Source organism: Cervus elaphus, chromosome 33 (genome assembly GCF_910594005.1).
Source record: "Cervus elaphus chromosome 33, mCerEla1.1, whole genome shotgun sequence".
Classification (NCBI taxonomy): Eukaryota; Metazoa; Chordata; class Mammalia; order Artiodactyla; family Cervidae; genus Cervus; species Cervus elaphus.
This window is the reverse complement of record NC_057847.1, coordinates 3,033,352-3,058,637: the sequence shown is the minus strand read 5'-3', so window position 1 is coordinate 3,058,637 and position 25,286 is coordinate 3,033,352. Positions and strand designations below refer to the sequence as shown.

The 25,286-nt window shown below is 40.7% G+C and overlaps 1 protein-coding gene across 2 annotated transcripts in view; it reads left to right on the top strand.

Moving 5' to 3' along the window:
- The first annotated feature begins 16,281 nt into the window (after positions 1-16,281).
- CYFIP1 (cytoplasmic FMR1 interacting protein 1) overlaps positions 16,282-25,286 on the top strand; it is a 100,040-nt gene continuing 91,035 nt past the window's right edge. For both annotated transcript variants that reach the window (XM_043894426.1, XM_043894427.1), the window contains exon 1: positions 16,282-16,428. The gene's annotated coding sequence lies outside the window, so the exon portion shown is untranslated. The remainder of the gene's footprint in view (positions 16,429-25,286) is intronic.

Genomic DNA, 25,286 nt, shown 5'->3' with positions numbered 1-25,286 from the left:
CGCCAATAGGACTGCAGCCACATGGCGCTGTATTCTATATGGTGGCCACTGGCTTCCTCCATCCAGGAGCCTCAGGCTCTTATCCTGCGGGTATCCTACCTCCTCTTCTTCTGTGGAGCCTCAGGCTCTTATCCTGTGGGTATCCTGCTGAATACACCAATTATCTTGCTATAGATCACTGTATGAATGTTCACTGAACCCCTGATAGCCAAGGTGCGAGCTAAGAAGCTGGAAAACTCAAGGTGCGATCAGAAGTGCAGACGCATTTATTCTCTCCTGGATGGCCCAGTAGCCATAGCAGCAGACACAGTGTATTCCTTCCTCTCATGGTTGACCCAGCAGACATAGCCATAACACAGCCAGCATGCCATAATGTAGCCCCAGAGGCCTTTTTCAGGTGGAGTTGATATAGGTATACCACACAGAGTAGCCCAGGACCAAGCCAGCACCTCACGGTGCACATGCACAGTACTGCAAGTGATCACAGCTTTAGGTAACCATGTGCTTACTAAGTGTGGGGTGAGAGGGAGTGGCCGTGAGGTGAGGGAGCCTGACCATGCTGTATGTACCTGGTAAGTCGCTTCAGTCGTGTCCAACTCTGTGCGACCCTATGGACTGTAGCCTTCCAGGCTCCTCTGTTCACGGGAGTCTCCAGGCAAGAATACTGGAGTGGGTTGCCAAGCTCTTCTCCAGGGGATCTTCCCAACCCAAGGATTGAACTCGGCTCTCCCACATTGTGGGCAGATTCTTTACCAAAATACTGAGATATACTTTATATTGAGATAAACTTTACTATTAATAACACATTTTATGTTAGATGATGAAAATGAGAGGGAAGAAATAAATATTTGGTTCATGTAGGGAAAAGGCAATCTAGTCAAGATGGCATGGTCACGGCTTCCCAGGTGGTGCTAGTGGAAAAGAATCTGCCTGCCAATGCAGGGCATGCAAGAGAAGCAGGTTCAGGGACGTTGGTGGCCTCTCCTTTCCATGAAATTTCACACATGTAGTCTAATACCTTCATGATGTTATGCTGATTGAACATTATGAGCAGGAAGTAGCAACTACTCCAGACATATGGCTAGGATGCATCAGAAGGTATAAAATAAATTCCACATGAAACCTGCTCTGCCACTTGGGCCAGTGATGCTTGAAGTGCCAGTGTTGGTGAGGGATGCTGTTTGGAACTTTGGCAGGCACCAACAGATGAATCACAGCACAAGTCCTGAGGATTTTGGAGCAAAGTCCTGCTATCCTCTGTGAATAACTGGTCTTGGTGAGGCAGCAGTGAGTGGCGGCGTGAAGTGAGATCTAATTCCCTGCCCAGGAATTGAACCTGGGTAACCTGGATGGAAAGCAGGAATCCTAGCCACCAGACCAGCAAGGGCTAGAGGCTAGAAGCTAAGTTTCCCTGGATCTCTGCCCCCAGTGAAAAATACATTTATCATAGAGGCAGAAAATGTAAATGCAGGTACTAAGTTTATTATTAGATACATAGCATAACAACAAGTGGGAGAGAGAATACAGAGAAACGGTTTGTTAAGATAGAAGCAAGGCAGAGATGCACACTGGAAAAGAAAGGATGTGGGCGTCCCCCCAGTGAGGAGGAGCACAGTAAAGAGGCAGTTGTCATTTATATAGGTCAGTTCTTCCTGGTCTTTATCTTCCTTCAGGCCAATTATCTGGTTTCTTTTTCCACACCTGACCTACCCTGGGACCCTCCACTGGGGTGCGCATGCACCCCTCAGCCAAGATGGATCTCAAAGTGAAGGCTTCTGGGAAGAGTAAGATTCATTATGGCCTGGCATCATCCCTTGACTTTTGACCCACATGCAGCCTTTCTATGCATGTGTGGTGTTTCCCTTGTCCCAGAAGAGGAGGGGAGGGAGATTCCTTAATCCTTCACTCAAACGGGGTTTTGCTTCTCTGTGACCTTAAGGTGTTTACAAGAGACAAACACTGGCTATTTACCCTGTTTCTGTTTTTACTTCCATTTCAGAGGGAAAACAGGAGGCTGATTGTGGATGTCTCCACTGGAGCCCACCTATCTCTTGTCTCAGGAAATGCAAACAGGAGGCTAGTTGTAACTGTCTAACCTGGAGCCCATCTATCTCCTACATCATAACTACTACCCTTTTGAGAACCAACTTTTGGTTTGCTACTGGGCCTAAATAGGGACTGAACACTTAACCATGGGCCACCAAGTTATACCATGTGACCTGAGCTGCACATCGTGAACTGCAGTCTGAAGCACATCATGAACCACAAAGACATCAAGGTGGAATACATGAGATAAGTTCAAGCAGGCCTTGAAGGCCCAATTAAACTGCATATGGAAGTGGTCTGAATGACTATGGCCCCCACATTTGCTGAACTACTTCTCTCTCTAGGACCATTCCACTTTTGAGTGGGCTCCTCAGAGGAAGAGAACGCAGGGCCTGGCTCACAAATGGTCTTACACAGTATGCAGGCCCACTGAAAACTGGACAGTTGCAGGTGCAGCCCTTTCTGGGACATTCCAGCAGGATAGTGGTGAAGGGAAATCCTCCTAGCCCAGGTGGTCATAATTTTTCCTGGAAGGAGAAATAGTCATAGGTGCAATTATATATCAACTCATGACTGCAGCCAATGGTTTGGCTAGATGGTCAGGGACAAGGAAGGAACATAACTGGAAACTTGGTGACAAGGAGGTTGGAGAAAGAAGAATGTGGTAGCCATTTCTTTATGGGCTAAGAATGAGAATGCTGACTAATGGTGTCCTCAGCAGAAGAGGATGGGTTAGTACTTGTATGGGTAGTATGATCTGTTCTGTGAATACCAATCAACCTCTTTCCTCAGTCACCTTGTCATTACCCAATGGGCTCTTGAATAAAGTGGCCATGGTGGAGGGACTGAGGTTGTGCATAGCCTCAGTAATATGGACTTACACTCAACAAGGCCAACCTGGCTAGTGCCCATTTGCTTGCAGAAAAAAACCAACACTGAACACCCAATGTAGCACCACTGCCCACGTTTACATTAGATCCCTTCCATCATGGAAGAGGCAGTGTTTTGTTCTTACTGACATAGACACTTACCCTGGGTATGGATTTGCCTCCCCTACACACAATGCCAAAACTACCATCTGTGGACGTATCCACAATTATGGTATTCCATATAGTATTGAACCTAGACAGCATATTAAAAAGCAGAGACATAACTTTGCCAACAAAGGTCCATCTAGTCAACACTACGGTTTTTCCAATAGTCATGTATGGATGTGAGAGTTGGACTATAAAGAAAGCTGAGCGCTGAAGAATTGATGCTTTTGAACTGTGGTGTTGGAGAAGACTCTTGAGAGTCCCTTGGACTGCAAGGAGATCCAACCAGTCCATCCTAAAGGAAATCAGTCCTGAGTGTTCATTGGAAGGACTGATGTTGAAGCTGAAACTCCAATACTTTGATCACCCGATGTGAAGAACTGATTCATTGGAAAAGACCCTGATGCTGGGAAAGATTGAAGGCGGGAGGAGAAGGGGACAACAGAGGATGAGATGGTGGATGACATCATCGACTCAATGGACATGAGTTTGGGTAAACTCTGGGAGTTGGTGATGGACAGGGAGGCCTGGCGTGCTGCGGTTCATGGGGTCGCAAAGAGTCGGACACGACTGAGCGACTGAACTGAACTGAACTAAACTGATATAGCATTGCTTCTGATCAAGGAACTCACGTCTGAACAAATACAGTGTAGAAACAGGTCCATGTTCATGGGCTGAACTTGTCTTATCATGTTGCCCATTATCCTGGAGCAGGTTCCTTGATAGAATTTATTGAAGAACATTTTTAATTTATTTCATCAATGTTTTATGGTTTTCAATGAACACATATTTAACATTCTTGGTAGTATGTATTCCTAAGTATTTTGTTGTTTTTGATGCTATTGTGAATGGAATTGTTTCTCTCATTTCCTTTCCAGAATGTTTATTGTAAGTGTATACAAATGCAATTAATTTTTTATGTCAGTCTTGTGTCCTGTAACCTTGATAAATCTATTTACTAGTTTTAATAGTTTTTCAATGGATTCCTTAGACTTTTCTATACACAAGGTTATGTCATTTGCAAATAAATGTGGTTTTCACTTCTTCCTTTCCAGTATGGATACCTTTTCCCCCTAATTGCCCTGGTGAGAACTTCAATACAACACTGAGTAGAAGTGACATTAGAGGGAAAGCATCAGTCTTTCTCCATTAAGTGTGTGGGTTTCTTACAGATGTCTTTTATTAAGTCAAAGAAGTTCACTTCTATTCACAGTTTGTTAAATGTTTTTATCATGAAAGAGGGTTGTTGTGTTTGGTCAAATGCTTTTCTGTGCTTATTGAAGTGATTGTGATTTTTGTTATTTATTCCATTGATATGATGATTTGCACTGTAATTGATTTTTGGATGTCTAAATAAACTGTGCACTCCTGGAATAAACCCCATTTGGTCATGGTGTATAATTCTTTCTATATTTTGTTGGATTATACTGGTTAGTATTTTGTTGAGAATTTTGTATGATTTTTCAAAATTGTAGTGAAAGACAACATAAAATTTTAAAATTATTTTTAAGTCTACAATTCAGTGACACATTGCTATCGTTGTGCAGTCATCATCATAGTCCATCTACAGAACTCTTTTCATTTGCAAAACTAAAACTCTGTATCCATTAAATAATAACTCCCCAGTTCCCCCTCCTCACAGCCCCTGGCAACAACCCTCAACATTCTCTCTATGGATCTGACTACTCTAGATGCTACAAAGAAGTGGAATTATATACTATTTGTCTTTGTGACTGGCTTGTTTCACTTAGCATGGTATTCTCAAGGTTCAGCCATGTTGTAGCCCATGTCAGAATTTCATTCTTTTTTAAGGTTGAATAGTATTCCATTGTGTAGATATGTCATATTTTGTTTATCCATCCACTTGTCAATGGACACTTGGGTTACTTTCATCATTTGGCTATGGTGAACAATGCTATTATGAACATAGGTGTACAAATATTTCTCTGAGACCCCGTTTTCAATTCTTTTTGGTATGTACCCAGAAGTGGAATTGCTAGACATTATGTTTCTATTTTTCATTTTTTGAGGAGTCACTGTACTGTTTTCCACATTATGTGCATCATTTACATTTCCACCTATAGTGCACAAGGTGCACTGTACATCCTCAGCAAAACTTGTTATTTTCTGTTTTTCAAAATTAATTTTAATTAATAGCCATCCTAGTGGATGTGAGGTAGTACCTCACTGTAGTTTTGATTTGCATTTCCCTAATGATTAGTGACGTTGAGAAAATATTTTCATATGTTTATTAACCATTTGTTATTTTCTTTGGAGAAATATCTAATCAAATCCTTTGACCATTCTTTAACTGGGCTGTTTGTTGTTGAGCTGTGCAAGTTCTTTATATATTTTGGATATTAAAACCTTATTAGATATATGATTTAGAAATATTTTCTCCCAGTCTGAGGGTTGCCTTTTCACTATGCTGATTATGTCATATGAGGCAAAAAAGTTTAAAAATTTGATGTTAGTTCAATTTATCTATTCTTTCTTTTTTGTTGTCCTTGTTTTTGGTGTCATGTTCAAGAAATCACTGTCAAATCCAGTGTCATGAAGTCCTCTCATGTTTTCTTCCAGAAGTTTTATAGTATTACCTCCCTCTTACATTTAGGTCTTTGATCTATTTTGAGTAAATTTTTGTGTATAGATTAAGGTGAGAGTACAACTTCACCCTTTTGAATGTGGATATCCAGTTTTTCCAACATCATTTGTTGAAAAGGCTCTTCTTTTCCCATAGTGGTCTTGAAATCTTGTTAAGAATCACTTGACCATATATGTGAGGGTTTATTTATAGGTTCTCTACTCTATTCCTTTGGTCTGTATGTCTGTCTGGATGCAAGTAACACACTGATGTGATTACTATAACCTTTGTAATAAGTTTTGAACCAGGAGGTTTGGATCATCCAGCTTTGTTCTGCTTTTCCAGGATTGTTTTGGCTATTTGGGGGTCTCTTGAAATTTCATATTAACTTTAGGATGGAGTTTTGTATTTCTGAAAAAAACACTGTTGAGATTTTGATAGGAATTACACTGAATATGCAGATCATTTGGGGGTAGTATTGACATCCTAAAAATACTGTCTTGGGACTTCCCTGACAGTCCCATGGTTAAGACCCTGGGCTTCCACCTGAGGGGGCACAGGCTTAATCCCTGGTTGGGAAACTAAGATCCTGCAGGCCACTTGGCTTGGCCAAAAAAAGAATATTAAGGCTTCTGGGCCTTTTTCCAAAGGTGATATTCAAATGGCCAATGGGTACTTGCAACGGTACTCAGCATCACTAACCATTAGGGAAATGTAAATCAAAACCACAATTAGATCTCACCTCATGCCTGTCAAAATGACTAGCAACAAAAAGAAAAGAGATAACAATTGTTGGGAAGGACTCAGAGAAAAGGAAACCCTGGTGCACTGTTGATGGAAATGTAAATTCGTACAGTCAATATGGAAAAGGGTATGGAGGTTTGTCAAAAAATTAAAAATACAACTACTACGCTACTCAGTAATTCCACTTATGGCTATATATTCAAAGAAATCAAATTACTATGTCAAAGAGGCATCTATAATAGCCAAGACATGGAAACTGCCTAAGTGTACATCAAAAAATGAATGGATAAAGGAAATTATATATATATATTACATTATATGTAATATATATATAATGGAATACTGTTCAACAACAAAAAAAGAAAGAAGTCCTGCTCTTCGCAACAACATGGGTTTGTAAAACTTGAGGTCATTATGCTAAGTGAAATAAATCAGAATGAAAAAGACAAATATTTTATGATCTCTATTGTATGTGAAATCAAAAAGAAACAAAAAATACCAGCAACAAACAGAAAAAGATCAGATTTGTGGATACTAGAGGCAGGAACTTGGAGGTAGAGTAGTTGGATGAAAGTGATCAAAAGGTACTTAAGATGCATAAGTACTGGGGATGTAACGTACAACAGTTAACACAGCTATATGGTATAATTGAAAGTTGCTGCAAGAGTAAATCCTAAAAATTCCATCAGAAGGACCTTTTTGTTCTTTTTTCTTTCTTGCAACTGTTTGAGGAGATGGATATTAACTAAATCTATTGTGGTATCGTTTTGCAGTACATTTATGTTAAGCCATTATGAGTTACACTTTAAACATATACGAAGCTGAATGTCAGTTATGGGCTTTCCAGGTGGGGCAGTGGTAAAGAATCTGCCTGCCAATGCAGGAGACACAGGAGACACAGGCTTACTTCCTGGGTCAGGAAGAAGCCCTGGAGGAGGAAATGGCAACCCATTCCAGTGCTCTTGCCTGAAAAATCCCTTGGACAGAGGAGCCATGGGGTCGCAGAGAGTCAGACACGACTGAGCACACACACATGTCAATTATATCTCAGTAAAACTGAAAAAAAATTGCCTTTCAATCCATGAAAGTGAGAGATCTTTTCATATATTTGTCTTTAATTTCTTTTGGCAAATTTTGTGGTTCTAAATATACAAACTTTTTGTCTTCTTGTTTGTTTAGTTTATTCCTAAGTATTTTATTCTTTTTGATGCTATTGTACATGGTCTTGTTTTCTTAATTTCCTTACTGGATTGTTCATTATTAGTGTATGTAAATGCAACTGACTTTTCAATGTGTTGATTTTATATCCTACCACTTTCCTGACTTGGTTTATTACTTGTAACAGTTTTTTTTTTCTTTTTTAATGAGATCTTAGATTTTCTACAAGTAAGATCATGTCATCTACAAACAGATGATTTTACCTCTTTTTCATTTTGGATACTTTTTTTCCTGCCTAACTGCTCCGAATAGCAGTATGTTAAACAGAAGTGATGAAAGTAGTTTATCCTCGAGAAAGTTTCCTGTACACTTGAGAAAAATGTGTGTTATGCTGTTGTTGACTGGAGCGTTCTGTATATTTCTTTCAGATACAGTTGATTTCAAAAACTTGTTGCAGAACTTCCCTGGTGGTACAGTGGATAAGAATCTGCCTACCAGTGCATGGGACACGGGTTAAATGCCTGGTCTGGGAAAATTCCACATGCCTCAGAGCAACTAAGCCCATGTGCCACAACTACTGAAGCTCTTGACCCTAGAGCTTGTGCTCCTCAACAAGAGAAGCACTGCAATGAAGAGTAGCTCCTACTCACTGTAACTAGAGAAAGCCCGTGCAAAGCAATGCAGACCCAGTGCAAAAATAATTAAATAAATAAAAGTTAAAAAATTTTTTAAAAACTTGTTACAAAGGTGCAATAATTATGACATATAGTAAATCATAACACTGTGGTACTGGCATAAAGAAAGACTAACAGACCACTGGAATATAATACAAATCCCATTAATAAGCCCTCAGATACATGGTTAAATGATAATTGATCAAATAAGGAAATAGAGTACTTTAACAATAAGTCCTTAACATATTAATCATAGCTTTTCAAAAGCTCCTGACCAGATAATTCCAACATTCTTTCCATATCTGAGTCTTGTTCTGATGCTTGCTTGATCTCTTCAAACTGTTTTGTCTTTTTGGTTTTTTTTTACCTTTTAGTTGTGCGTGTGTGTGTGCATATATATATATATATATATGCACCTAAAAGATGAGAATTATGCTTTATTCAGCAGTCATACTGAGGACTTCAACTGTGACAGGCAGCATTTCAAGTAACCCTGAGAAAACTGCTCCAAGGAGAACAGAGGTGAGCTAGGATATACAGGAGTTTTGCAACAAAGGGTAGGTAGTAAGAACAAAAGATTATTGTTAATAAAAGAAAACTAGATATCTCAAGTTAAGGACTTTAGGGCTTTTCTATGCATGAGAAGATACAAGGTCTGAGCTCACTGAAGTCATTCCTTTGATATGCACCTCAGCTGTCTGGGGCCAGTATCCGGTTTCCTCAGGGCTCATCGTCTGGAGTGAGTGCAGTCCAATGGCTGTTGGATGGCAGGTATGCTTCGATTCCTGAGTTCCCTCAGGGCTCCCCAGCTCACTGTTGGAGGATAGCAATTGTTGATGACTGTGACATCCTTTGTTTACTGATACGGCAGGCAATATTTTATTTCTCATAGTATACCTTGTGATTTTTGTTGAAAGACAAAAACAATGTACTAGATAAAACAATCTGTGGTAATTAGGCATTTACTGATGTGGTGGTAAGGTGTAGATGGAGGGGTAACAATCCACAGACCATGAAATACTAGTCTTCAATCTTTCGGGGAGACCGTTCCCCTGAGCTGTGAACTTTACAAGTGTTTCTCAGCTTTACCCCTCCTTTAGATGGGAGAGGATGTCTAGAGGGGCTGGCATCATTTCCCTTCATCCAGGTGGCTTATGCTCTGAAAAAACTCCAGTAAGTTAGAATTGTTGAGATAGCTGTTGAGGTGTTGTTGAGATAGTTCTCTTTAGAGCAGGCTTTGTTAAGAACAGAATGCTCTGGTTTATTTCAAAATGGTTCCTTTCCCCCTCCCTCTGCTGAAACCACAAGAGGATTTTTTTTTCTCTAATTCTTACTATAAGTAACTGTTAAGGCTCCTGGAGATAAAACTTGAAAAAGTACGAGCACACCCATGTAAGAATGGTCCCCTCTGGAGTTTTTAACTCAAACTTTTCCACACTGAGCCTCCAGCAACTCATCAGTTTCAGTTTAGTTTTCCTATCCTGATACTAGCTCCCACAGAAGTTTCTGTTCGTGGGTTTCTGTTTTGCTCTGTTTTGAGTCTCTGAGTCTACTGGTTTGTCTCTCTGATTTATGGGTCAGCAATATGCCCTGTGACCTCACTTCTCTAATGGATCTAAGAAGATTTGTTGATTTTCGGTCCATTTAGCTTGTTAGAACACAGTGACAATTTTCATGCTCCAGATATGCTGGACCAGAAACTGGATCTCCATAATTTCTCTCGCACAGATATTTTCATTTTGTTCCTATATTGACTTCCTGATTTCCTTAGTTTTCTGTATGTGTTACAACTTAAGTCATTAAGCTGAATCATTAAGAAAATTGTTTCAAAGTGTTTGTCAAGTAAATTCTAAGGCTTTCTTTCGATTCATTTTCCGAAGTTTTATTTTGCTTCTTTGAATGGGTCATATGTCTGTTGAAAATCAAGCACTGGACAATCAGAAACCTCTCCCAGTCTTTGCAGCCTGACTGTGCAGGAGTCAGCCCCTAATCAACGCAGTATGAGAGCTAGGGTCTTCTCGGAGCTTTTGGGTGCTTCCCCTACCCTTAATTCCTGCACACATACAGCTGCTTCTCCAAGTATCTTACGTCCCTAAGAGCCTCGGGCTTCTTCTTCTTAGGGCCTTGGATGTTCAGTTGTACTTCTCTACCCACAGTTTCTTGCCCCCCGGTGCACATAGATCAGAAATCCCCCTGCAGCATTCGCCATGCCCGGGCACCGAACTGCTGTCATGAGCCTCCAGCCCCTTACCCAAGTTAATCCACTGTTCCTGTCAGCACTCTGAGTCAGCACTCTGATGCAGAAACCAGTCCGTCGGATAACCCCCAGACGAGTTGAAACACTGTACACAACTTCCTTTCACTCTAAGGGAGGGATCAGGAATTAAGTGACTTCCTCTATCTGTAGCATGCCTTTGTTGGGGGTGGGCAAGGGTGATTGCAAATGCCATGACATTTTTGTCTGGAATGTTTTGAGTGCTGCTATTTCTTGATTGGGCATTTGGCTGTTGCAGATCCTTTAACTGGTTTTTAGAGTTCTCATTCTTGCCTGGCAAATCCCACGGACAAAGGAGCCTGGTGGGCTACAGTCCCTGGGGTCGCAAAGTGTCGGCCACGACTGAATGACTAACACACATACACACAGAGTTCTCATAAAGCTACTGAGGTCAGTGTGATGTTTACTTGATGTTTCTGTGAGGAAGTGAGCACCTGGAGCTTCCTACTCTTCATTCTTGATCACATCAACCAATATTATCTTTTGTACCTGGTAAAATTTCTTTGTGATAAGACTTGGACAGTAATTATTTCCCTTTTAATATTAACATTAACATTAATATTAATATTCCATTGTACAAATACAGAACAATTTGTTTATCCACTTTTCTAATTATATTCTGAGTTGTTTCTAGTTTTTTGCTTTTATGATTGATTACTTATGTACAAGCCATTGTGTAGATATAAATTTTCTTTTTGGGTAAATACATACAAGTTGGATTATGCTATGTACCATATGTATATGCTATGTAGCATATATATACACACACACACACACATATATATATATACACACACACACATATATACGCACATAACTTGATAAGAGACTTCCAAAGTAGTTTCTTCTTTGAATACTGGAGTGGGTTGCCATTTCCTTCTCCAGGGGATCTTCCCAACCCAGGGACTGAACCTGGGTCTCCTGTACTGCAGGCAGATTCTTTACCAACTGAACTACAAGGGAAAGCTATATATATATATATATACACACACACACACACATACATATATACACATATAACTTGATAAGAGACTTCCAAAGTAGTTTCTTCTTTGAAGTGTCCTATTTTTGTTTGGTTGGCATTTTATTGTTGATTTGTAGGGGTTCTTTGCATATTCTGGGATCAGTTGTCTGTGTGCCAAGACTATCTTCAAGTCTAGCATTTCACTGTCTTAACATTGTCTTTTGGTAAGAAGTTTTAATATTTCTGACCAAATCATTTATAACTTTTTTTTAAAGGTACTGACCAAAGAGGTTAGTACATTTTCTCTTCTAAGACATCTTTTCCAACCTATATTCTAAGATTGTAAAATTACTCTCTAGCTTCCTTCTAGAAACTTTGTATCTTTAGCTTTCATGTTTAGGTCTATGATCCATATCAAATTAATTTTTGTGTGTGATGTGGGCAAGGAGATCAACTTTTTCCGCATAGTTATACAGTTAGTACCATTAAAAATACTTCCCTTTGTCCACTGAATTCCTTTGGTATGTTTATTAAATATCAACTGACTATAGAGGTGTGGGCTTGTCAATCTGTTTGGGCAGAATGTCATAGACTGGGTAGCTTACAAACTACAGAAATTTATTTCTCACAGAGTCTGGAGTCTGGGAAGTCCAAAAGCAAGGTGCTAGAAGATCTGGTGACTGGTGAGAGCCTACTTTCTGCTCACAGACCTGTAACCTCACATAGTGAGAGAGATGAAGAGTCTTTCTGGGATTTCTTTTCTATAGGAACTAATGCTATTTGTGAGGGCTCTATTCTCTTTACATATCCACTTTCCAAATACCAACACATTGGTGTATTAAGTTTCCACATATGAATTCTGAGCAGACACAAATGACAGGGACAGAGTAAGTAATGAAATAGTCAATCCCACTGGAGGACTGTAAGAAAAGAAAAAAGCATGGGAGACCCCTGCAAGCTAAGTTGAAAGTGAAAGTCACTTGGTTGTGTCCGACTCTTTGCCACCCCATGGACTGTAGCCTGTCAGGCTCCTCTGTCCATGGAATTCTCCAGACAGAATACTGGAGTGGGTAGCCATTCCCTTCTCTAGGGGATCCTCCCAACCCCGGGACCTAACCCAGGTCTCCCACACTGCAGGCAGATTCTTTACCATCTGAGCCACCAGGGAAGACCCTCTGTAAGTTAATGATCACTCAAGAAAGCAGGTTTCCTTAACCACAAAACCAAGCAGGCTTCTTAAGCAGCAAAACCATGCAACAGAAGCATGAGACAAAAACAATAAAACAATGATGGCATGAGACCCACATTTTGTCCTGTGAGCTCAGTAAGTTAATGATCCTTAAGACATGCTCTTTGCACACATTAAAAAAAAAAAAAGTAAAAAAAAGTTATGGGAAAGTGAGATTTCAGTGAAACACCATTATTGTACTGAGACCTGAAATGATATTCCCTAGTGGCATGACAGTCCTGGCTTGACCATGTAGGGACAAGAAAACTTTCTTGCCAAATGTGGAGAAGGAGCTAATGATGGAAGTTTAACATCTACTCAAGAATAAGGAAGATTGTGGTCTCCCTCCCCCACTTTCCTCTGATAATAAAACTGTAGCCCACTAAGTTCTCTGGGTGCATTCCCTCTCACTCATCTGCTTATAAGCCTCACAAGTCTCCAATTCTAAAATATCACTTCTTATCTACCACTTTGCCTCTCACTGAATTCTTTCTGTGCTGAGATATAAAGAAATGGAATCCCTGGGAGTCCCCTGAAATGACATCTAGAAGTTTCACAAACATTCAGTCTATGGCAGGGATTTTTTTCTTACAGTTCTGTTCCATTGGTTTATTTGTGCATCAAGTCAATACTATACTATTACTGTGGATTTGTAAAATTGGTGTTGCTTCTTTCTTAAATGTTTTATAGAATTCACCAGTGGAGCTATACACCCTTGGAGATTTTCTTTATGGAATGGTTTTAAATTACAGATTCAACTGTTTTCTTCTACCAGTGTAGAAGGGATTGAATTCTCCCACATTGCAGATGGATTCTTTACCAGGTGAGCCACAAGGGAAGCCCAAGAATACTGGAGTAGGTAGCCTATCCTTTCTCCAGGAGATCTTCCCAACCCAGGAATGGAACTGGAGTCCTGCATTGCTAGCAGATTCTTTACCAACTGGGCTATTAGGGAGGCCCCTGTTAATCCCAAACTCCTAATTTATCCCTGTGGGGGGCGGGGGTGGATATTCTTATTTGTTCATCTGTTTTCTAGTTCATTGACTTCTGTTCTTATCTTTATTATTTTTTTACTTATACTTTCTTTGGATTTAATTTGCTTCTGTTTTTCTAACTTTTTTGAGGTAGAAGTTTAGGTAATTGATTTTAAACTTTTCTTGTTTCTTTTTTCTTTTTTTCTTTTTGTTTCTTACTATGTGCATTTGATATATTAACTTTCCTTCTGAACATTCATATAGCTGCATCTCACAAATTTTTATTCTTTTCATCATTATTTCGTTCAATATATGTTCCAATTTCCATTGTGATTTCTTTTTTGATCAAAAGAATATTTAGAAGTATATTATCTAACTATGTAATATTTGGGCATTTAAAAAGTTATCTTGGACTTCTCTGGTGGTACAGTGGATAAGAATCCACCTGGCAATGCAGGGGACACGGGTTTGATCCCTGGCCCATGAAGATTCCACATGCCCCAGAGTAATAAAGCCCATGCCTCACAACTACTGAGCCTACTCTAGGGCCAAGCTGCAAATACTGAGCTTGTGCGCCACAACTAAAGCCCAAGTGCCTAGAGCCCATGCTCCACAACAGAAGCCACTGAAACGAGAAGCCCATGAACTGCAAGGAAGGCCCAGCACAGCTGAAAAATAAAATAAATAAATAAAAAATATTTTAAAAGTTTCATCTTTATTGCATTTTCGTTCAATTTCATAATGGTCAGAGAAATTTCTGTATGATATCAACACTCTGACATCTACTGAGACTTGTTTTACTTCCTAACATATACTTTGTGCATGATATTTGAAAATTTTAATTCTTCTCAGTAATATCTTGAGGGTTCAGCATAAATATTTTGAACATCTCTCATCAAATACAACATATTTTGTGTTTTGTTTTGTGAGGCTTAAGGGTAAATCAGTCAACTGCTTTAAAATTTTTCTGTACTTATTTTGGTGTCTGCCTGTCACATCAATTCCTAAGAGAGGGGTGTTAAATCTCTAATTGTGAGTATCTGTATGCCTATTTCTTCTTCTGACTCTATCAATTTTTCACAGCTTATTCTCTAAAAATTGTCATTTTTTTTTGCTGAGTTAATTGACCCATTTATCTTTACCCAATGTCTCTTTTAATTTCTGGTCATACTACTTGTCTTGAGGTCTACTTTGATATTAATACAATCACTGACTTTTTTATGCTTAGCATGGGCATGGTAGATGGTTTTTCATCTTTTAAAATTTCAACCTCTTTGTGTCCTCATATTTAACGTATGTTTCTTTTAAACAGCCATGTATTTAGGCTCTGTTTTTATCCAATGTGACAATTTCTTTGGAGTGTTTAGTTCATTTACGTTTAATGTAATTACTGATACAGTTGGATTGAAGTCTAACAGCTTGCTCTTTGTTACATATGTGCTTTTTGCTCCTTCTTTGCTTTCTTTGGATTTATATTTTAGCATTCCATTTAATTTCCTCTCGGATTTTTTAATTGCTTATTTTTCTTTAATTGCTCTAGGGGATAACAGTATTTTTAAATTATCACACTATACCTTGAATATGTATTTCACCACTTCACTTACAGTATAAAACAAAAACAAAACAGCCCTTGGGAATTTAACTTTGAGACTCAGCCCTGGGCTGAAAATGTGTGGACTAGCTGGGAACCAGAAAGTCACTCAAAACCCATATTGGAGTGAGGGACCTCCAGGAGCTTCTAGAAAAAGTGGTCTCTGAATATTTAGACAACTGGTAGATTTTGGTTTAGTCAGGATTCATTTGCTGTAACTTTGCATCATCTAGAAGACAGCCAGGAGGTAATGAAACTTCTTGTGGTTTTCAAAGGCTAATGGCCTGATACCTGCTGCTCATCTTTATTAATCTCCCTTAGGACAGGTTGGGGAGGTGGTGGTGGTGATGGGGAGCGGGGGTAGTTTAGGGAAAAATTTCTCCCAAACATGCTTGTGACAAGCTTACCCCACTTGGCCTCTCAAGATTGTGTTTGTGGGCTAGTTCGTCAGATTTCTGCTCTCAGCCATTCCCACAAATCTGCGCACGCCTTTGCCCCTGGCTTAGAGGGGACACGCGATCACTTCAGAGGCCAAACCGGATCATTTTCTCCCGGTTGGCTGGGTCCTGGCAGCGAGTCCCAGTCGCACCCCGCACCTGGCCGCTTGCAGGCTCCCGCCCGCGGAGCTCAGGTGTGAGTACCTCCTACTTGGTTGTGCGGCGCCAGGCCACGGCGCCTGGGTGTCCCCCTAAGTTCGTTCTGCGGCTCATCTCACTTGCCGCCCGTACCTCACGGAGGCCCGGGACAGGGTGCGCCCTCCGCGCTCTTTTTACGGCCCAAGCTGGGCAATTCCCACCGGGAAGCCCCCACCTCCCTCCCGCCCGCGGTCCCGAGGACTAGCTGAGGTCACCTCGGCCGGCAGGTGGCCCTCGAGGTTCTCTTCCCTGGCGAGCATTTCCGACAGCCGGAGGGGCCTGGAGCCCCCGGGGTCGCGGGAGTGAGCGCAGCGCCGAAGAGCTAGCCGACTGGCCGAAGGCCGGGGCGTGGAGGGAGGAGCGCCAGGAGGAAGGGGCCGAGCCGGGAGAGCCCCCGCCCCGGGAGGAAGGGGAGGAGGCCGGGTGTTTCCTGGCGCATTCCCGGCCCGCCCGAGTGACTCACTCGGTCAGGAAACTCCCAGGGCCCGCCCGGGACCCCCGAGCAGCCGCCGCGGACCCAGGTGAGGAGCGCTGCGGCCCCCTTCCCGCCCCGCGCCCCCGCCGGGGTCGGGGCCCGCCCTCGGAGCCTAGCCGGCCCGGAGCTGGGAGGTGGCGGCGTCGGGCCGGGGCCCCTCAGGCAGCCGGGACTTGGACCTCCGCGGCGCGGCCTCCTGGGCGGCGCGGCCTCCGGGATCACTCCGGCCCGGGAGGCGCGAAGCCATTCCCCAGCTTCCCTGGCGCGCGGCGGAGTTGCAGTGGGGAGGGTCCGTTGGGATTTTGCAGTTATTGTTTGAAAGTACGGAGCAGGCAATTTGTGCTGAGGTCGTGCTCTGTGCCCCTGTCTGAGGGAAGGAGAGACTGACCGAGCGAGACCATTTTGCAGATTCTTGGAGAGAGGAGTTTGGGGCTTTGTTAAGGAGCCGGGATTGTTACGTGGGCAGCGCGGTTCAACACAGCCAGATTGAGTTGTATATTTTAAGCCTCAAATGCGTGCTCCTAATTCGCAGCGCTTGGTGGGTGGGAGAAAAGGGTGGAAGAATAATTTGGAAATGGGGTTTAAGAAGCGCTTTCTAAGCCGAGAGAGGCGTCCGGAGCACGTCCACCCTAGCGTCATGTCTGAACCGCGGGATAGCGATTTGCTTATGAAGCCGGGTGTTGGACGGTCTCCGCTTCTGTGGAGTCTGAGACTGGGGAGTTTCCTTCTCCGGGAGTAGAGAGAGGGTGCTGTGCTGTGCGCCGCGCCGCGCCGCTCAGGGTTTTGTCAGAGCTTGGTGAGTTGGGTGGTGGTTCTTGGCCGTTGGCAACGTGATTCCGTCGATGACCCGTGATTGAAGCAGCAGCGTTCTCGGAGTTGCACCCAGCAGCTCCAGCGGCTCCGGGCTCGCGCTGGAAAATCCTGCTCGGCCGCGGCCAGGGCCTGTGAAGCTGCGCGCCGGTGCCCGCCGTCCCTTTTTCCTGAAGGCCTTCAGTGGTTTTTCGGGTAAAGCGCAGATCTACCCGTACTGAGCCTGAAGAAAGTAATCAAGTTTTAAATGAATGTGGGCCACGGCAAGTTTGCATTTGTGGGAACTCACTTAGGAAGATGGTGCCAAACACAGTCTTCACGCAGCGGCATCTCTATGCCAGAGGTTGAACAGGGAAATGTGGAAAACATTTCCGGTATGAAAACATACGTTTGTATGCGCATACGGCCCTCAAAGAAAAGTTACTCGCCAAGTGTTTTTGTGTGTTTATTTAAATTAATTTTTAAGTTGACTTATAGTAATATTGACTTTGTGATAAAACAGTCTGAATTTTAACAAATGCTTAGTGTCTGGTGACTTACAACCACAGTCAAGATACAGAGCAGTTTTATCACCCCCTCAACCCCTTTCTGTCCTTTTGTAGGCAACTCCGTTTTCCACTCCTGACCCTTGATCTGCTCTCCATTCCTACAGTTTTGCTTTTTACAGAATGTCATATGTAGCTTTTGAGTGTGGTTATTTCACTCAGCATAACGCATTTGCGATTCATCCATACTCTGGTTTGTCCCTGAGGGGTAAAGACATTAAAGTTTGAAACGTGTGCCTCTAGGATACAACCTGAGCTAGTCAAATAACACTTTTAATTCATGAGAAGAATTACAACACTTAAGCTTATTAAAAATTCAAACAGTACTCCACTACATATACTAAATGTGAAATTCAGTAAGTCTCTCTTGGTATGTAGCCTTTTCTGTGCATAGGTTTTATTTTTGTGTATGTTCTTTTAATGACAGCGAGATTACATTGCATGTATTGTACCTTTTCACTTAATGTTCTTGGATTCTTTAAAGATCTTGGAAATATTAACATGTTGCCATATATATTATATATACACACAGATATTCTTCATTCCTTTTAATGACTATAGTATAGTGCTTTATGGTTAGATGTATGATAATTTATTTAATCAGCCCCTAGTTAACTGACATTAGTTTGCATTTGTCACCACCATATTCGGGGAAAGATTGAAGGCAGGAGAAGGGGATGACAGAGGATGAGATGGTTGGATGGCATCACTGACTCGATGGACATAATGAGTTTGAGCAAGCTCTGGGAATTGGTGATGGACAGGGAAGCCTGGAGTGCTGCAGTCCATGGGGTCGCAAAGAGTCAGACGCAACTGAACAACTGAACTGAACTACCATATTCAGTGCTTGTGTCTATATCTTTATGTATATACTTAGATTTATCATTCTGGAAGTGAATGAGGGTTTAAATAAAAGCTAATGTATCTTTTAAGTTGGTTTAAAACTCAGCATTCAAAAAACTAAGATCATGGCATCTGGTCCCATCACTTCATGGCTAATAGATGGAGGGAAAAATTGGAAACTGGCAGATTTTCTTTTCTTGGGCTCCAAAATCACTTAAGATGGTGACTGCAGCCATGAAATTAAAAGACGCTTGCACCTTGGAAGAAAAGCTATGACAAACCTAGACAGAGTAAGCAGAGACATCACTTTGCTGTCAAAGGCAAAGCTGTGGTTTTTCCAGTAGTCATGTACAGATGTGAGAACTGGACCATAAAGAAGGCTGAGCACTGAAGAATTGATGCTTTTGAAATGTGCTGGAGAAGACTCTTGAGTGTCCCTTGAACAGCAAGGAGATCAGACCAGTCAGTCCTAAAGTATTCAGTCCTGAATACTCATTGGAAGGACTGATGCTGAAATTGAAGCCCAAGTACTTTGGCCGCCTGATGCGAAGAGCCTACTGATTGGAAAAGACTAATCCTGGGAAAGATTGAGGGCAGGAGGAGAAGAGGGCAACAGAGGATGAGATGGTTGGATGGTATCACTGACTCAGTGGACATGAGTTTGAGCAAACTCTGGGAGATAGTGAAGGACAGGGCAGCCTGGCGTGCTTCAGTCCATGGGATCGCAAAGAGTTGAACACGATTTAGCGACTGAACAAGAGCAACATTTCTTGAGTGCTTGCTTTGCTTCAGTGTTGTTTTGTGTGTGTGCATGTTAAGGTACTTCAGTCATGTCTGACTCTGCAACCCATGGACTGTAGCCTGCCAGGCTCCTCTGTCCATTGAATTGTCCAGGTAAGAATACTGGAGTGGGTTGCCATACCCTGCTTCAAGGGATCTTACCAACCCAGGGATGGAACCCGAGTCTCTTATGTCTCTTGCATTGGCAAGCACGTTCTTTACCTCTAGCGCCATCTGGGAAGCCCCAGCATTGTTGTAGGCCAGGATTACTTTTCCTGTAAAGGTCCAAATAGTGATTATGTACAGCTTTGCAGGCCATATGGTTTCTGTCACAACCTCCCCAGTTTCACTACTGTAGCATGAAGTCAGCATAGACAATTCGTAATGGATGAGTGTGGCTGTATTCCAGTAAAACTTTACTTGTGGAACAAACCGTAGGCTGTAGTTTGCTAACTCTTGAGTACTTTACATACTAACTAGTCTCACAACCCACAAAGATAGGTGCAATTATTATTCTCACTTTATGGATGAGGGAAATGACAAAGAGGTGAAGTGTGTGCCTGTTAAATGTCTGGGGACTCTGCTGGTGGTCCAGTGGCTGATTCCTCGCTCCCAATGCAGGGGGTCCAGGGTTCGATCCCTGGTCAGGAAACTAGATCCTATATACTTCAACTAAGAGTTCACATGCCACAACTATTAATAAGACCCAACGCAGCCAAATAAATAAATAATTTTTTTTAAAAGTTAGCATGCCTGATAAGAGCCAGACTTTGAATCCAGCCTTCTGACTAGTAAGTTAAAAACTAGAAAGAAGCTGCCAAAGATGCTTTCTCCAAAATATTAGACCTTGGGACCTGAGCCTCATACACTTACTGAATCACTCACCTGTGATTTTTGAAGACACTGTGCTTGCTCGGGTGCCACTCCAGGGTCACTGCCTCTGCTCCTCAGTGGGCCAGCGTCCCCTCAGTGCCTCAGAGTGTGACAGTCTTGTGTCTTGGCTTTTGATCTGAGTTTGAATAATACTAGTTTATAGAGGGGTCAGCTCAGTCAGCGCCTGGGACTTTGGCAAGTGAGATCAAGTTGGGTCCTGGCAAAGCTACTATATATGTCTGCTATAATATGATCACCTGAGCCCTGATAGGTATGTTAGTTGGACTACCTTTGACCATTTTTCTTCTTTGGTAACATGGAAAAAGCACCTATTAGATTTTTAAGAAGATCAAAGGAGATAGTATACATAGGAATGTATTGTTAATATTCATGCTTTGGCTTCTAAAGCTTTTATATATCTTGTCCTAGCTATTCATCATTTTTGCAACTGAAGAAGTAGAGCATGGATTAATAACATATATATAATAATTAAAAAACTATTTTAGCCAGGGCAATAAGGTCAGAAAAATAAATAAAAGGCAGATTGCAAAGAGAAAATTGTCCCTTTTTGCAGATGGTATTATCAACATAGAAAATCCAAGGAATCTATGAAAAAACTATCAGAATTAGTATGTGAAGTTAATAAGGTCACAAAATACAGTCAGTGCATGTAAATCAGTCTTATTTCTATATACCAACAATGTGCAATTAGAAAGTAAAATGTTTAAAAATAACTATTTTCAGCAGCTTAAAAAAATCAGATACTTAGATATAAATTTAATAAAACACATACAGGATCAATAAGCTGAAAACTGCAAAATGCTAATGAATGAAACAAAGCTCATGTAAATAAATGAAGAGGCATGTATGGGCATGAGTTGAAATACTCAACATAGTAAAGATGTTACTTCCCTCCAAGTTGATCTATAGGTTTAACACAATTCCAATAAATTATTGAAGCAAAAAAAAATCTTACCTTTATATTGAGGTACAATGTACATACCATAAAATTACCTCCTTTAAGTGTGCAGTAATTTTTAGTAGATTTATGGAGTTGGACAGCACCATCATAACATACATATCACCCCAAAAAGATCACTCATGACCTTTCACAGTTAATCTCCGTTCCTAGCCCCTATTCCTGCTAATCACTAATTTGCTTTCTTTTATAGATCTACCATGTCTGGACATTTAACATGAATGAAAGTGTACAATCTGTGTTCTTTATGTGTAACTTTCTTCACTTAGCATAATGTTTTTGGAGTTTATTTCTGGTCTAGTATGTACCAGCATTTCATTCCTTTTTTGTTGCATTGTATTCCATTGAATGGATATATCACATTTTGTTTAACCATTCATTAGATTCTTTTTTTTTTTTTTGTCTGTTATGAATAACTGCTGCGATGAAGACTCACGTTCAAGTCTTTATGCAAGCCTATATTATAATATCTTTTTGATAGAAATGTAGAAGTGTTCTTGCTGGGTCATAATGTATTTTTGTTTAATTAATAGAAGTCACAGCAGATTGTTTTTATAGATAAAAGACAAACTGACTAACATTTCTATGAAGGGGGAAATAAACTGCAGTAGCTGAAAAAATGTTTAAAAAAATGGGAAAAAAATAAATTGGGGAGATATTGCCTGATTCTTTTTTTACTATAATAAAATATAAATAGCCTAAAGTTTACTATTTTAATCATTTTAAGTGTACAGTTTAGTAGCATTAGGTACATTTACATTGTTGTACAGCCATCACCACCATCCATCCCATGAATTCTGTCTTCATCCCAAACTGAACCTCTGCACTTATTTATTTTATTGAAGTATAGTTGATTTACAGTGTTTCTGATATACAAAGTGATTCCATCTTTTGTGTGTGTGTGTATATATATAAATATGTACACATATGTATATACATACATATACAGGTCTATTTTTTTCAGATTTTTTCCATTATAGATTATTATAAGATATTTAATATAGTTCCCTGTGCTATACAGTGGGTCCTTGTTTATTTTATGTATAGTAGTGTGTATCTGTTCATCTCAAATTCCTAATTTATCTCTTCCCCCCGTACCCTTTAGTAACCATAAGTTGTTTTCTATGTCTGTATCTTTACCCATTTAAATACTAACTCCCCATTTTCTCGTTCTTCTAGCTCCTAGTAGCAAGCATTCTACTTCCTGTCTATGAACTTGACTATTCCAGACACCAATGAAGCTCTGCTATGGCTTAATATAACTATGAACATTGGTGTACACTTATCTTATTGAGATGCTGTTTTCAGTTCTTTTGGTTATATACCCAGAACTGTTATTGCTGGTTATATGGTAATTAAATGTTTAATTTCTTTGAACAGTTGTCATGTTATTTTCCTTAGCAGCTTCACCAGCATTTCTGTGTACCAGCAATGCACAAGGATTCCAATTTCTTCACATCCTCTCCAACAATTATTATTTTCCTTTTTTTAAAAAATAATAACCACCTTAATGGGCATGAAATAGTGTCTCATTACAGTTTTGACCAACAAAGGTCCGTCTGGTCAAGGCTATGGTTTTTCCAGTGGTCATGTATAGATGTGAGAGTTGGACTGTGAAGAAAGCTGAGCGCCAAAAAATTGTTGCTTTTGAACGGTGGTGTTGGAGAAGACTCTTGAGAGTCCCCTGGACTGCAAGGAGATCCAACCAGTCCATCCTAAAGGAGATCAGTCCTGAGTGTTCATTGGAAGGACCCATGCTGAAGCTGAAACTCCAATACTTTGGCCACCTGATGCAAAGAGTTGACTCATTGGAAAATACCCTGATGCTGGGAGGGATTGGGGGCAGGAGGAGAAGGGGACGACAGAGGATGAGATGACTGGATGGCATCACTGACTCGATGGGCATGAGTTTGAGTAAACTCCGGGAGTTGGTGATGAACAGGGAGGCCTGGTGTGCTGCGATTCATGGGGTCGCAAAGAGTCGGACACGACTGAGCGACTGAACTGAACTGAACTGAACTAAATGATTAATGGTGTTGAGCATCTCTTCATGTATTTATCTGCCATTTGCATATCTTCTTTAGAGAAATATCTGTTCAAATCCTTTGTCCATTTTTTAATCGTGTTGTTTCTTTTTTTTCATGTTGAGTTGTAGGAGTTCTTTATACATTTTGGATAGCAATCCCTTGTCAGATACAAAACTGGCAAATATTTTCTCCCATTCTTTAGGTCTTTTAACTCTCTTGATAGTGTCCTTGGTGCACAAAAATTTTTAATTTTCATGTCTGGTCTAAAAAGTTTTAGACTAGATAAAATTTTTATCTACTTTTTCTTTTGTTGCTAGTGCTTTTGGTGTCATATCCGAGAAATCATTGCCAAATTGAGTGTCATGAAGCTTTTCTTCTTAGAGTTTTAGGGTTTATTTTTAGGCTGTTTATTCAGTTTCATTGGTCGATGTGCCAGTCTTTATGCCAGTATCGCAGTTTTGATTATTATAACTTTATAGTAAGTTTTGAAATCAGTAAAAGACTTTCAGGTTTGCTGTTCTCTATCAAGATTGTTTTGGCTATTCTGGGGTTTTTTGAGATTCCATATTATTTTAAGATGAGTTTTTCTATTGCAAAAAAAAAATGCTGTTAGAATTTTGATGGGGATTACATTGAATTTGAGGATAGCTTGTGTTATACTGACATCTTTTTTTTTTTTTTTTTTGGTTGCTCCACACTGCTTGGGGGATCTTGGTTCCCCAACCAGGGATCAAACCCAAGCCCCTGTCAAGAACTCCCAACCACTGGACCACCAGGGAATTTTGCATATTGTTATCTTAACAATATTAAGTCTTCCAGTTCATGAACATGGAATATCTTTCCATTTATTTGTGTCTTTAATTTCTTTAATCAGTGTTTTGTAATTTTTAGTGTATGAATCACTCACCTCCTTAGTTAAATTTATTCTTAATTTTGTTTTCTTTTTGATGCTATTGTGAATGGAATTGTTTTCTTAATCTTTTTGGAACATTTATTACTAATGTATAGAAATGCAGCTGATTTTTATGTGTTGCTTTTGCATCCTGTAGCTTTACTGAATTCATCTATTAGCTCTAACAGGTTTTTTGTGAAATCTTTTGTGAAATCTCTACATAGAAGATCATGTTCTCTGTGGTATCATGTATTCCAAAGTTGTGTTGTCAGTTGATTAGGTTTATAGTTGTCACATCTCTCTGATGGAGTGACTATTTTATTATAATGTTTCTAGTAATAATTTTTTGTTTCAAGTCTGTACTTCTAATATTAATATAGCTGCTCTGGCCACTTTTGTTTTCTCTTTGCATGCTATATCTTTCTCCATCCTTTTGATTTCACCCCCTTGTGTCTTTGAATTTAAAATTTCTCTCTCATGGGTAGCATATAGGGCTTCCCAAGTGGTGGGGTGGTAAAGAATCTGCCTGCCAGTGCAAGAGATGCAAGAAACATGGGTTTGATCCCTGGGTTGGGAAGATCCCCTGGAGAAGAAAATGGCAACCCACTCCAGTATTCTTGCCTGGGAGATTCCATGGACAGAGGAGCCTGGGGCGCCGTAACCCATGGGGTCACAAAGAGTCAGACCCGACTGAACAGCCGCAGGTACTTGGTTCATGGTTTTTCCCATTCTGTCATTGTCTGCCTTTGGATTGTCCATTTTCACTCAATGCAGGTACTTATATCTTAGGATTCACATATGCCTTTTTGTTGCTTGTTCTCTGTATATCTTATATCGGGAGACCCTTTGGCCCCAGCGAGGAGCTTAGACACAGCAGCTGTGTAGGAGCCAGTAGAGAACCTAGCACCGTGAATGGCCTGAGTTCAGGCTACCTAATAAGACGCCAGTATTCTGGCTTGGAGAAGTCCATGGACTGTATAGTCCATGGGGTCACAAAGAGTCGGACACAACTGAGTGACTTTTAAAAAAAAAGTAAGATTCTAGAGCACTCTAGGGGTAAGCTTTGCATTTATATGATTTTTTTGTGTTAAAGCCGCTCAGAACTTGGTCTCAAAAATAATACAAGAATGTGTTTCTTTACCTTTTTTACCTTTG